We start from the raw sequence: 13,200 nt of genomic DNA on the forward strand, positions 1-13,200 counted from the left end.
TACTGATGTTCATTCTGGACCAATCATTTCCCCAGGGCGTCGAGTGATTGGTCGGTGCCCTGGTCCAATCACCATCCACCTCCAGCCCCCACCAAGTCCTGGACGCTTCCCTTCCCCCACAACAAGCAACCCCCATTCTTCCCCAACTTCATTAAAACAAAACTCATAACAATTGCCAGCTCTGTGATGTCACAAGCCCTTCAGTGATGTCATAAAACCCTCTCTGTGATGTCATACTGCCACTCTGTAATGTCACAGCACATACTTTGACCTGACAGTCTGCTCTATGGTGTCATACAGATATGCCATGATGTCACAGCCTGCTGTGTGATGTCACAGAGTCCCCTCTATGATGTCATAGCTGCTCAATGACCTCACACAAGAAACTATGTGATGTCACACACTCCCATCTATGATGTCATAGCTGCTCAGTGACCTCACACAATAAACTCTGTGGTCTCATAGCCCAGTCTGTGACCTCACACAGCCCACTCTGTGCTGTCACACAGTCTCTTTCTGACATCACAGCTGCTCTGTGCCTCTATGACACAGCCACAGAGGTGCCGCTGTGACACAGCCCCCTCTGGGACATCCCCCAGCCCCTGCCAGTGCTGAGCCCTGTCAGCTCTGTCTGTGCCCTGCTCGTGTCCCTGAGCTGCCCTGGCAGTGCCCCAGCCCTGCTGGGCTGTGCACAGGAGCTGCTCCTGGCCAGAGCTGTCTCTCTGCAGCGCTGCCCTTGCCAGGAGCTGCCTCTGGGCCAGGAGCCCGGCCCAGCTCAGCAGCACAGACACAGCACCAGGACTTTAATCACTCTCTGGGGCTTTGCTGCTCTTTGCATCAGACTCCGTCCCTTGGAGTGTGCTCAAAAAGCTTCTCAAGAACTCCAAGTTAAGCTGAAACATAGACATTTCTTGTAGTTTAAATGGGGTCCACTGAGGGATAAAACTCATGTGAAAGTGTCCCCAGGTTCCAGGTAGAGCAGAACACTGGAGGCAGTGATGACAGCTTCAGACAAGCAAGGGAAAGGTGTCTCTGGTGCTGAGCAAACCTGGATGTGTTTCAGGAATGCAAAGGGCCAAGGCCTGAGCCCCAGCCCCTGGCCAGGCAGATCCTATCCCTCCCTCCTCGCTCAGGGCTCTTCCCAGGATGGGCTCTGGGATGTGGGGATGTGCAATGCCAAGGGCAGCACCATGGGGCAGCCCCTGCCAGGCTGCTGAGCAGGGACAAGGAGGCAAGGAGGCCCCAGGGCTGCCAGGGTCACTTGTCCCCTCCTGGTTCAGGCCCAGGGCCAGCAGCCATGGCCAAAGTGCTGCCCAAGGTGGCTCTGTCAGGGCCTGGCAGCTGCTGCCCATCCCTGTGCCCTGTGCAGCCCAGGCTGTCCTACGGTGTCCCTGCCCTGTGCCTCTGTCCCTGCAGGCTGTCCTCATCCCCCGCTGCCCCACCTGGCTGGCCCCTTCCTTTGCTGACAGCTCTGCCTCCTGCCTGCCTCTGCCTGCCACACAAAGCCTTGGGCTGCTCCAGGCTCCTTCTGGGGGATGTGTTGCACCACAGCCCTGCCCTGGCAGGGAAATTCCTTTCTCATGGCATTCAGTCTGCGCCTCCCCAGCTGCCCTTGGTGCCATTATTGCCTTCTCATGCTTATATTCTCTATGAAGGAAAGCTCCAGCCTCTCTGAAACCACCCTTCACTCCCTCCCAGGCTATTCCTGTTCTGTCCTCAGTCTCCACACCACTGAGCCCAGAGCCATCAGCCTCTCCCTGCTGGTTATGTGAAGAGGCCTCCAAACCCCATCTTGGGAGATTTTTCAGTCTTCTCCAAGGTCTGTGAAAATGGAAAAATAGTAGTCAAAGTTATTTTCTCCCAAATCTTGCAGTGACAGGACAAGGGCCAACATCTTTCAACTGAATGAGGGTAGATTTACATTTGTTAAAAGAAGAAAATATTTTACAATTATGAGAGTGGCCCAAAACTGCAACTGTTTTTCCAGAGAATTGTCCAAGAGCAGGAGCTTTGTGCAGCCTGACATAGTGAAACCCTTTCCCCTCCCCAAGCACAGAATTCCTGTTGTGTGGGTTCTCTGCTGTGCTGGGTGCCCTCACAAAGCTTCTGGCCAGAATGTCTGCTGAGGGCAGCCAGGCTGCTGCAGGGGCAGTGACCTCACAGCCATCACCATGGCAGCCCTGTCCCCTGGGCCTGGCTCTGCCCTTTCCTCTGCCCCTGCCTTGTCTCTGCTGGCATGAAGAGTTTTGTCATTCATATCTTGTCCCCAGGGTGCTGGGGCCAATGGCTTCCCAGGCAGGCTCCTGGAGCAGAAGTGGCTTTTCAGAGCCCGGGCAGAAATGAGCCCTGAGGCAGCAGCTCTGCAGTGCTGGCCACCAGGCCGGGCTGCCAAGGGAGGCTTCTGGCCATGCCCTGCAAGCAGTTGCTGCTGCCAAGGTGCCTTTGGTGCCTCAGGCTCTGCCTGGCACAGCTCCCAGCACGGCACTCTGCCCTTGTGCCCGAGCCCTTCCCTGTGCTGGGGCTGGCCTGGGGCTTTTCCTGCAGCGGGACCTGCCCTGCTCCTGGCACAGGAAAGGCAGTTCCTGCTGGAGCAGGAGGCTCTGCCTGCAGTGGGCTCCAGCAAGGCCCTGTTTGCAAAGCCCCCAGTGGGAAATGAAGGAGAGGGGATCACGCTGCTTTTGGGGTGAATAATGCTGAAACCAGCCTGACTGCTCCATTCCAAAGTTCCACATCCTCAGAGGGAGCTGAAGCTGTGGCAGAACTGAAAAAATCCCCAAAGAAAGGAACAACCAAGCAACACCACTGAGAGCTTCTGCAGAGCTGCTGAGCTGGCCCAGCCTGGGCACATCTGACTGACAGGGCAGCACTTGAGATGAGAAAAACCCCGTCCCAAATTTTAGTGGCAGCATCTCCTGACATTTCCCTTCCTGGGGGTGTGGAGATTCCTCCCTGCAGTGGGGACACCACTCAAGGTCATTGCTGCAGACTGAGCCAAAGGGATTTGCCCCTGGTCATTGGTCTGGGGGAGTGACATCAATCTCTGCTTAATTACTGGCTTTGTTTTAATACAGTTGCTTTGAAATCACTTCTGAGTGCTCTATATAAGATAATATGTTATAGTATGTTACAGCTCTTATATCTTGGAGTAAATATTTCTGATTAAGATAATTTTGTTTCATCATTACCATAAGAGATATTTGTATAAATATCTCTGGTTTGCTATCCTTAATCCTGTGGGACAAATTCTATAAAGGTTTAATTCCAGCTTGAAAATTCTTTCCACATGAATGCTTGAAAAGTCTGGGGATGGGACTGGACAGATGCTCCAAGGCTCCTCTCTCAGAAGGAGTTTAGAAAGCCTGGAGGTCCTTGGGGGTGTTTGGGTGTGGGTATGACAGTCTGGTCAAGACAGAGAAAGCTAAATAAGCTTTCCCATGCATTGGTCTGGGAACTGTTAGGGAGCTGGAGAGAAAGAATTGTAAACAAGTGGTTTACTGAAGGGTGTTATCTTAATTAGCCAGTCATGTGAAATGTGTTGATTAAATGACCAATGAAGTCCACCTGTAGCAAGCCAAGGTATAAAAGAATAGGCTTGAACAAATGGGTGGCTTTTGGCCCTTAGCCTTCTCATCTGAGTCTGTGTCATCTCTGACTCAACAGTGACATTTGGGGATTTATGTGGGCTATTCTTCGCCTTGTGACCCAACAGGAGCTTCTCTAATAAACTTTGCCTGAAGCTGCCACTGTGCCCATGACAAGAACCCCTGTGAGTGTCCAGGACATCCCGGTTCTTTGGCAGCCTGGGGACTTCTAGGATGTTACCATGGAGCCCCTGTGAGTGCCTGTGACAGATGGGTGCCTTTGCAGCCCAAGGTGCCCTGGGATGTCACCATGGAATGGCTGTGACTGCCTCTGAGCACACAGCTCTTTACCATCCCCAGAAACCCCTGGGAGGTGTCCATGGAGCCCCTGTCTCTGCCTGTGACATTCCAGCTCTTGAACAGCCTGGAGACTCTTGGAAAGTGACCATGGAGCCCCTCTGAGGGCCTGTGACAAATCTGATCCTTAGCAGGCAACCATCCCCAGCCCCCTGCTGCTATGGTCAGTTTCCATGGCAACCATCCCCAGCCCCCTGTTGCTATGGTCAGTTTCCATGGCAACCATCCCCAGCCCCCTGTTGCTATGGTCAGTTTCCATGGCAACCATCCCCAGTCCCGTGCTGCTATGGTCAGTTTCCATGGCAACCATCCCCAGCCCCCTGTTGCCATGCTCAGTCCCTTGGCAGCTCCATGCACACCCCAGGCCAGGGGTGGGTGCCATGGACACCAGCTCAGGCCTGCAGCCAGAGCCCGTTGCCATGGCAACCATTGGCAGCCCCATCTCCAGGGTCATGGGATCCCAGATCCACAGAATTGGCTGGGCTGGGAGGGACCCATCAGGATCCTGGAGTCCAACTGCTGGCCCTGCACAGGACACCCCAACAATGCTAGCCTGGGCCTGGCAGCGCTGGCCAAACGCTGCTGGAGCTCAGAGAGCCCTGGAGCTGGGAGCCTTCCCTGGGGAGCCTGGGCACTGCCCCAGCAGCCTCTGGGCAAAAACCTTTTCCTGAGATCCAACCTGAGCCTGCCCCGACTCAGCTGCAGCCGTTCCCTCCAGTCCTGTCCCTGGGCACCAGAGGGAAGAGGTTCCCACAGCCCCAGCCAGGGACCCGCTCCCAAGGCTGTTGCCATGGCCACCAGGCTGGGACAAGCTGGGATGCTTGGTTTCCATGGGCCGGGGCTCAGAAATGAGATTCCCCAATTTCCTGTTCTCGCTAAAACCGCGCTGCTGCTCGCTGCCCTCCCACCTCCCATGGAAAGCACAAAAATAGAGGATCCTAGGCAGGGATAAGAACAATTTACTGGGAACAGCAACAAGATAAAGAACAAACAAGAACAGAAACAATACTGGTAACAGAAGGGAAAAGAAAAACTATTTACAGGGAAAACCAAAACACAACTCACTGGATCATACTGGCCACATATTTCCTCCGGCCCGGTGTACTGGGTTGACTATATGATGCTTTTATCCCCAATCGTCTTGTTCTGTTTATACTGAATAATAAGTTTTACACCTTTAAGACTCTCTTCCAGACAGTGAGGAGGGGAGGGAAGAAGCGCGCAGTTTGTTTTCAGACTGCTCTCACTCCTCCACATTCCTGCTCCTGGACTGTGTTGTCTGCGGATGGACAGACAGCCGGACAGAGCTCCTTTTTCCCTTTCTCTTGCTTTTAGTTAGTTTTAGCTAGCTGAGGCAAAGAAGTTCTCTGAATTGTGATTTTTTTTTCCTTTTTTCTTGGACCTGTTCAAGCCTGCTCTGGACTGAACACCCAGAAGAGCACCGGCAGCTCCACCTGTGGCCCCCCTGGCTGGGCCTGGGCCGCGGCGTTTCCAGCACCAGAGAGACTGATCAGAGACTGAGTGAGCCGAGCTGCAACCCGGGGAGGGGACTGTTCTGAGTTTGCTTTCCTTGGATCAGTGAGAAGTTTTATTGTTTAATATTGTTTGGGTTCTATTGTTTAATAAACAGGTTTCTTTCCACTTTTCTCCAAGGAGATATTTTCTCCCGAACCGGTTGGAGGGGGGAGGGGCAATTGAATCTGCTTTTGTAGAGAAGCCCCTTTGGGGGTTATCTCCCAAACTTGCCCTAAACCAGGACAAATATAGTTAGTGGCGCCCAATGCGAGGCTTGAGAAAGTGGAAAAAAACCCTTTATTGATTGCAGATTGGTTGTGCTTGCTGTGCAGTAGGTTAAAGTACCCAGTAGCCATGTTATTTGAATTTGTAATGTCTCTTGGGGAGGCTTTTATGTGGCTCTGGTCTCTAGACCTTTTTGAGGTTTCAATACCTTTCTGGTCACTAGGATTATTGTCCCTATCACGTAGTTTTTGCGGTAAAGGGGCACGGATTGGATTAGCTATTGTGCTGGCCTTGGTGATAATGATTTATAGGGCGTTTACAAAGATACTGGCGTCTGTTTACGATATGTATGGTTTATGGTTTCTTCGTCCTACCCTGCATCCCAGTTGTAGCAGTATGTTTTGGGAATTTATTAGTAATTGCACCCAGCTGGTTAGAGGAGGAGCAGGGAATGAGGCTTTCCAGCCTTTCCTTTCCTTTCCTTCTTCTCCTTTGAACCTGTTATGTCACTTTTGGAGAATGTTCAGTTTCCCTTGAATGTTAAAGACACCATCTTTCTGGTATTTAATCTCGTAAGCTTCCTCTATATGGTCTGCAGCTTCTCTAGAATGAGGGCCGAGATGTCTAGAAGAGCTGATGAGAACCCTGACCCAGAAGTAGACCCACGTGTGGAGAATCCTGAGTGGGGTGGAAAATGGGAAAATATGGGCCAAATCCTGAAAGAATTCTCTGACCCTGTAGTCTGGGACTTTCCCCATGAACAAATTCAGAACCCAGCTGAGGTGGGGAAATATCTGAAAGAGAAATATCATGATGACCCTAAGGAGAAAAGGATCATTGCAGTAAGCTGGGCCCTGGCATATGCTTATCGCACACTGCTAGATACTCTAGGGCAGCAGACAGAGGAAGGGGGGCAGGGAGATACATCAAGAGCTATCCCAGTCGCTCAGGTTGCAGCCAACACCCCAGGCTCAAAGCCAGCAGCTAAACCACATAGTGAGCCTAAGCCAGCAGTTAAACCAGACAATAAGCCTCAACCAATGGCTGTTGCTACTAGCACTAGAAGTGGGAAGTGCACAGACAAGACCGATCGACCAGTGGATGATGATGATGATGATGCAGGAGAAGGACCCTCAACATTTCCTGACATAAAATCAGGAGTCAAAGCAACTGGCACAAGATCAGAAGCCAATATTGAGTCCTTCTCCCTGAAGGACCTGCATGGCCTAAGGAAGGATTACACCCGACTATCTGATGAATCCATAATTAGCTGGTTAGTCTGTCTTTGGGATGCTGCAGTTGAGGCTACAATTCTGGACGGCACAGAAGCGAGGCATTTGGGATCCCTGTCACATGATCCTGTCATCGACCAAGGCATGATGAGGGGGGCTAACCCTCACAGCCTCTGGGCACGGGTCTTGGACAGCGTAGCGCAAAGATACCTGTGTGCCGATGATCTCTACATGCAGCAAACACAGTGGAAAACCATAGAACAAGGGATTCAACGCCTGAAAGAAATGGCAGTAGCGAAGATTATCTTCTCAGATGACATAACAACTAGGAATCCAGACTTGGTACCATGCACGTCTGTGATGTGGCGAAAACTGGTACGACTTGGGCCACATGAATATGCATCTGCTCTAGCTATTATGAAGCGGGATGACATGGATGAGACCGTGCTTGACATGGCAAGGAAGCTCCGAGCTTATGCAGATGCTGTACATGGCCCAACACATGCCAGAATCGCAGCGGTGGAAACACGTCTGCAGAGATTAGAGGATAAGATAGAGGAGAATCATAAGAAGCTCAGAGAGGAGATTAAAGAAGACCTTCTCCAAATCTCGGCAGTACAGATCAGAGGTTCTGGTACCCAACGCAGACGTTCCCCAGATGGAGAGAGAAGGTACACCCCACGAGCTGAGCTGTGGTTCTTTCTGCGTGATTGTGGAGAAAACATGAGGCTATGGGATGGAAAATCCACCGCTGCTCTGGCCCGAAGGGTGCGTGAATTGAAGGAAGACAGGGCTCAGAGAGGAAGTTCCACCACAAGGAAAGCAGCTCCAGTTGCCCATAGCCGAACTGCCAGGTATGATGATGATGATGACATGTCTAATCCCCTTGAAGGAACCTCTAAGACATATGCCCAAGGAAAGAAGGATAACCAGGCTTAGAGGGGCCCTGCCTCTAGCCAGGTAGAGGCTAGGGAAAATGGTGTTTTCTGGACGGTGTGGATTCGTTGGCCTGGCACATCGGAACCACAAGAGTATAAAGCTTTGGTCGACACTGGTGCACAGTGTACCATAATTCCATCAAGGCACGTGGGGACAGAATCCGTTTCTATCGCTGGTGTGACAGGGGGATCACAAGACTTCACTTTGGTGGAAGCTGATGTGAGCTTGACTGGGAATGAGTGGAAGAAACATCCTATTGTGACTGGCCCAGAGGCCCCATGTATCCTGGGCATAGATTATCTGCGAAGTGGGTATTTCAAAGACCCAAAAGGACTGAGGTGGGCATTTGGGATAGCAGCTGTAGTGACAGAGGGCGTCCAGCAATTGAATACCTTGCCTGGACTGTCTGAGAATCCATCTACAGTAGGGCTTCTGAAGGGAGAAGAGCAACAGGTACCAATTGCCACTTCCACAGTGCATCGTCGACAGTATAGAACCACTCGAGATGCTGTGATTCCTATCCATAAGATGATCCGAGAGCTAGAGAGCCAAGGGGTGGTCAGCAAGACCCACTCACCCTTCAACAGCCCCATCTGGCCTGTGCGTAAATCTGAAGGAGAATAGAGACTGACGGTTGACTACCGTGCATTGAATGAAGTGACTCCACCACTGAGCGCTGCTGTGCCAGACATATTAGAGCTCCAGTATGAGCTTGAGTCCAAGGCAGCGAAGTGGTATACCACTATCGATATTGCCAATGCATTTTTCTCCATTCCGCTGGCAGCAGAATGCAGGCCTCAGTTTGCCTTCACCTGGAGAGGTGTGCAGTACACTTGGAACCGGCTGCCCCAAGGGTGGAAGCACAGTCCTACCATCTGCCATGGACTGATCCAGAGTACACTAGAAAAGGGTGAAGCTCCAGAACATCTGCAATATATTGATGACATCATTGTATGGGGGAAGACAGCAGCAGAAGTGTTTGAGAAAGGAGAGAAAATAATCCAGATTCTCCTGAAAGCCGGTTTTGCCATCAAGAAGAGCAAAGTCAAGGGACCTGCTCAAGAGATCCAGTTTCTGGGAGTGAAGTGGCAAGACGGACGACGTCAGATTCCCACTGATGTCATCAACAAGATAACAGCAATGTCTCCACCATCCAACAAGAAGGAAACACAAGCTTTCCTAAGCACCATTGGTTTTTGGAGAATGCACATTCCCGAGTACAGTCAGATCGTGAGCCCTCTCTATCTAGTCACCTGTAAGAAGAACACTTTCCACTGGGGCCCTGAACAGCAACAAGCCTTCGTCCAGATTAAGCAGGAGATCGCTCATGCAGTAGCCCTTGGCCCAGTCAGGACAGGACCAGATGTGAAGAATGTGCTCTACTCTGTAGCCAGGAAGCATGGTTTGTCCTGGAGCCTGTGGCAGAAGGTGCCTGGGGAGACTCGAGGCCGACCACTGGGATTTTGGAGTCAAAGCTAAAGAGGGTCTGAAGCCAACTATACTCCAACAGAGAAGGAAATTTTAGCAGCCTATGAAGGAGTCCAAGCTGCCTCAGAGGTAATAGGCACTGAAGCACAACTCCTCCTGGCACCCCGACTACCAGTACTGGGGTGGATGTTCAAAGCAAAGGTTCCCTCTACCCACCATGCCACCAGTGCTACACGGAGTAAGTGGATTGCTCTCATAACACAGCGCGCCCGTATTGGAAAGCTGAATCGCCCTGGGATTCTGGAAATAATTACAAACTGGCCAGAAGGTGAAAACTTCAGTCTCACTGATGAAGAGGAACAAGAAGTGACACGTGCTGAAGAAGCTCCTCCATATAACCAACTGCTAGCGGAAGAAACACAATATGCTCTTTTTACTGATGGTTCCTGTCGCATGGTAGGAATGAATCGGAAGTGGAAAGCAGCCGTATGGAGCCCCACACGACAGGTCGCAGAGGCCACTGAAGGAGAAGGTGGATCAAGCCAACTTGCTGAACTCAAAACTGTTCAACTGGCCTTGGACATTGCTGAAAGAGAGAGGTGGCCAAAGCTCTACCTCTACACTGATTCATGGATGGTAGCCAACGCTCTGTGAGGATGGCTGGAGAGGTGGAAAGAGGCTAATTGGCAGCGTAGAGGAAAACCAGTTTGGGCTGTTGAAGAGTGGAAAGACATCGCTACCAGGGTAGGGAGGCTACCTGTGAAGGTCCACCATGTAGATGCCCATGTCCCCAAGAGTAGAGCTAATGAGGAGCACAAAAACAATGAGCAGGTAGACCAGGCTGCAAAGATAGGGGTGTCCAAGATAGACCTAGATTGGGAGCACAAGGGAGAGTTATTCCTAGCTCGATGGGCCCATGATGCCTCAGGTCATCAGGGTAGAGATGTCACCTATAAGTGGGCACGAGACCGAGGGGTGGATTTAACCATGGACAGTATTTCTCAGGTTATCCACGACTGTGAGACGTTGCTGCCATCAAACAGGCCAAGAGGGTGAAACCCCTATGGTATGGTGGGCGGTGGTCCAAGTACAAGTATGGGGAGGCCTGGCAGATTGACTACATCACACTGCCCCAGACACGCCAAGGCAAGCACTACGTGCTCACAATGGTAGAGGCCACCGCGGGATGGTTGGAGACCTATCCTGTGCCTCATGCTACTGCCCGTAACACCATCCTGGGCCTTGAAAAGCAAGTCCTGTGGAGACATGGTACCCCTGAGAGGACTGAGTCAGACAACGGGACTCATTTCAAGAACAGCCTTATCAGCACCTGGGCCAGAGAACATGGCATTGAGTGGGTGTACCATATCCCCTACCATGCACCAGCTGCAGGAAAAGTGGAAAGGTACAATGGGCTGCTAAAAACCACCTTAAAAGCCTTAGGTGGGGGATCTTTCAAAAATTGGGAGCAGCATCTGGCAAAGGCCACCTGGTTAGTTCATACCCGAGGCTCTACTAACCGAGTGGGCCCTGCCCAATCTGAGCCTTTGCACAGTGTAGATGGAGACAAAGTCCCAGTGGTACATGTCAGGGGTTTGTTAGGGAAGACAGTTTGGATCAGTCCTGCCTCGAGTACAGACAAACCCATTTGCGGGGTTGTTTTTGCTCAGGGACCAGGTTGCACATGGTGGATAATGCAAGAAGATGGAAGAACACGATGTGTACCTCAGGGAGATCTGATTGTTGGGTGAGAACCATGTATAAATATCACTGTTTGCTGAATGTTGCCACCATTGTCTGTGTATAGCTGTATATTAGATGTATAATGTATGTGTTTGTAGAGTTAGAATATATATATTAGTTTTAGTAGTAAGGTGACGATATGGGGATAAGGGGTGGAATGTCCTGGGTTGACTATATGATGCTTTTATCCCCAATCGTCTTGTTCTGTTTATACTGAATATTAAGTTTTACACCTTTAAGACTCTCTTCCAGACAGTGAGGAGGGGAGGGAAGAAGCGCGCAGTTTGTTTTCAGACTGCTCTCACTCCTCCACATTCCTGCTCCTGGACTGTGTTGTCTGTGGATGGACAGACAGCCGGACAGAGCTCCTTTTTTCCCTTTTTCTTGCTTTTAGTTAGTTTTAGCTAGCTGAGGCAAAGAAGTTCTCCGAATTGTGATTTTTTCCTTTTTTCTTGGACCTGTTCAAGCCTGCTCTGCACTGAACACCCAGAAGAGCACCGGCAGCTCCACCTGTGGCCCCCCTGGCCAGGCCTGGGCCGCGGCGTTTCCAGCACCAGAGACTGATCAGAGACTGAGTGAGCTGAGCTGCAACCAGGGGAGGGGACTGTTCTGAGTTTGCTTTCCTTGGATCAGTGAGAAGTTTTATTGTTTAATATTGTTTGGTTTCTATTGTTTAATAAACAGGTTTCTTTCCACTTTTCTCCAAGGAGATATTTTCTCCCGAACCGGTTGGAGGGGTGAGGGGCAATTGAATCTGCTATTGTAGAGAAGCCCCTTTGGGGGTTATCTCCCAAACTTGCCCTAAACCAGGACACTGCATCAAATAAATCAACACATTCTGAGCAGAGGAGCAAGAGGATGCTCCTCTCCACAAATCCAGCCTGGGGACGAGGTATATGTCAAATCCTCTGGGGGAAAGCCTCTTATCCCAAAATGGAAAGGACTCTATTTGGTACTTTTAATCACTTATACAGCCTTTAAAGCTTGAAGCGATCACCTCTTGGCTACACTGTTCCAGAATTAAAAGACTTCTGCAAAAGGCAAGAGGAGTCCACAAGTGGACCTCAGAAAGAACAGAAGAAAGCAAAATGCGCTTCACACCATCATTGTCTTCCCGATATTTCTGATCAGAATCCAAGCCACAGTAGGTGACTGTCACTACCATCATGATCTCCTTGGCCTGCGAGATCCTGCTAGATGGAACATTCAAAAATATTTGGGAACTAATTGGCTAAAAGGGAATAATAAGGTAAAAACACTTTACACCATTTTAAGGATTAATGACCAAGCAGTTGAAGATTGAGGAAAACCTGACTCCATGCTGGCCTTTCTTGTCCCACCTGAAAGCAGGACCTCTATGGCGTGTGAATTTGAAACTCACAAACCTCTTTTAGACGAGATTACTACAGCGACCATGCGCATCCGTGACCTTTCTAACAAGCAGCGTGTGAATCCATTTTCATGTGATTCCTATCAGGATTTTTGTGCTATGCAAATTAAAATGGGAGACTATAACCTAGCACAAGATAGTTCCCTTCTTCTGCAGTGCACAGGTGGGGTGGGAGGACCATCATCACACAGAGATACAGGAATTGAGCCTGCCAGGGATGCGACCCAACAAATATTGTTTCCAGCAGGCAGCTCTTGTGCCACTAGAATAATAAATTGTACTGCTGGTATGCTTAGTACATGGAACAGGTCTCACAGAGCATCTGCTTCTGAGAATTGAATTTCATTCTTGGCTTATTCCAGGCCATCAGAAATAATAACCAATCAAGTTGGAGGGGAAGCCAGAAGCACAATCATCCTGTTAGGGTATATCATGCCCAATGTCATGACTGTGTGATGGCAACCCAGATATGCATGGAATCCTGACAGCACAACTACATCCTCTTGTGGGCTGAGGTACTCAGAATACTCAGCCATTTGTACTGGGAAATTTAGTAAAGTAAGTGTTTTTTGTAATACTACCAGGGGCCAGTGTAAGGTTTCTGAAGGTTTCTGAAACGCTTGCCTAAAGGCAGGCAATGCATCTGAAGAAACCTGTTACCATGCCTTGGGTACTCGACAAGAAGCGAAACAGAATGGGTCACACAATAGGCATTTAAAATTAAAACAAACAACTTTACATGAGCAAACAATGGCATAGCACGGGACCCATGTGTGAAATAATATAGTCT

Source organism: Passer domesticus, chromosome 4, assembly GCF_036417665.1.
Source record: "Passer domesticus isolate bPasDom1 chromosome 4, bPasDom1.hap1, whole genome shotgun sequence".
Classification (NCBI taxonomy): Eukaryota; Metazoa; Chordata; class Aves; order Passeriformes; family Passeridae; genus Passer; species Passer domesticus.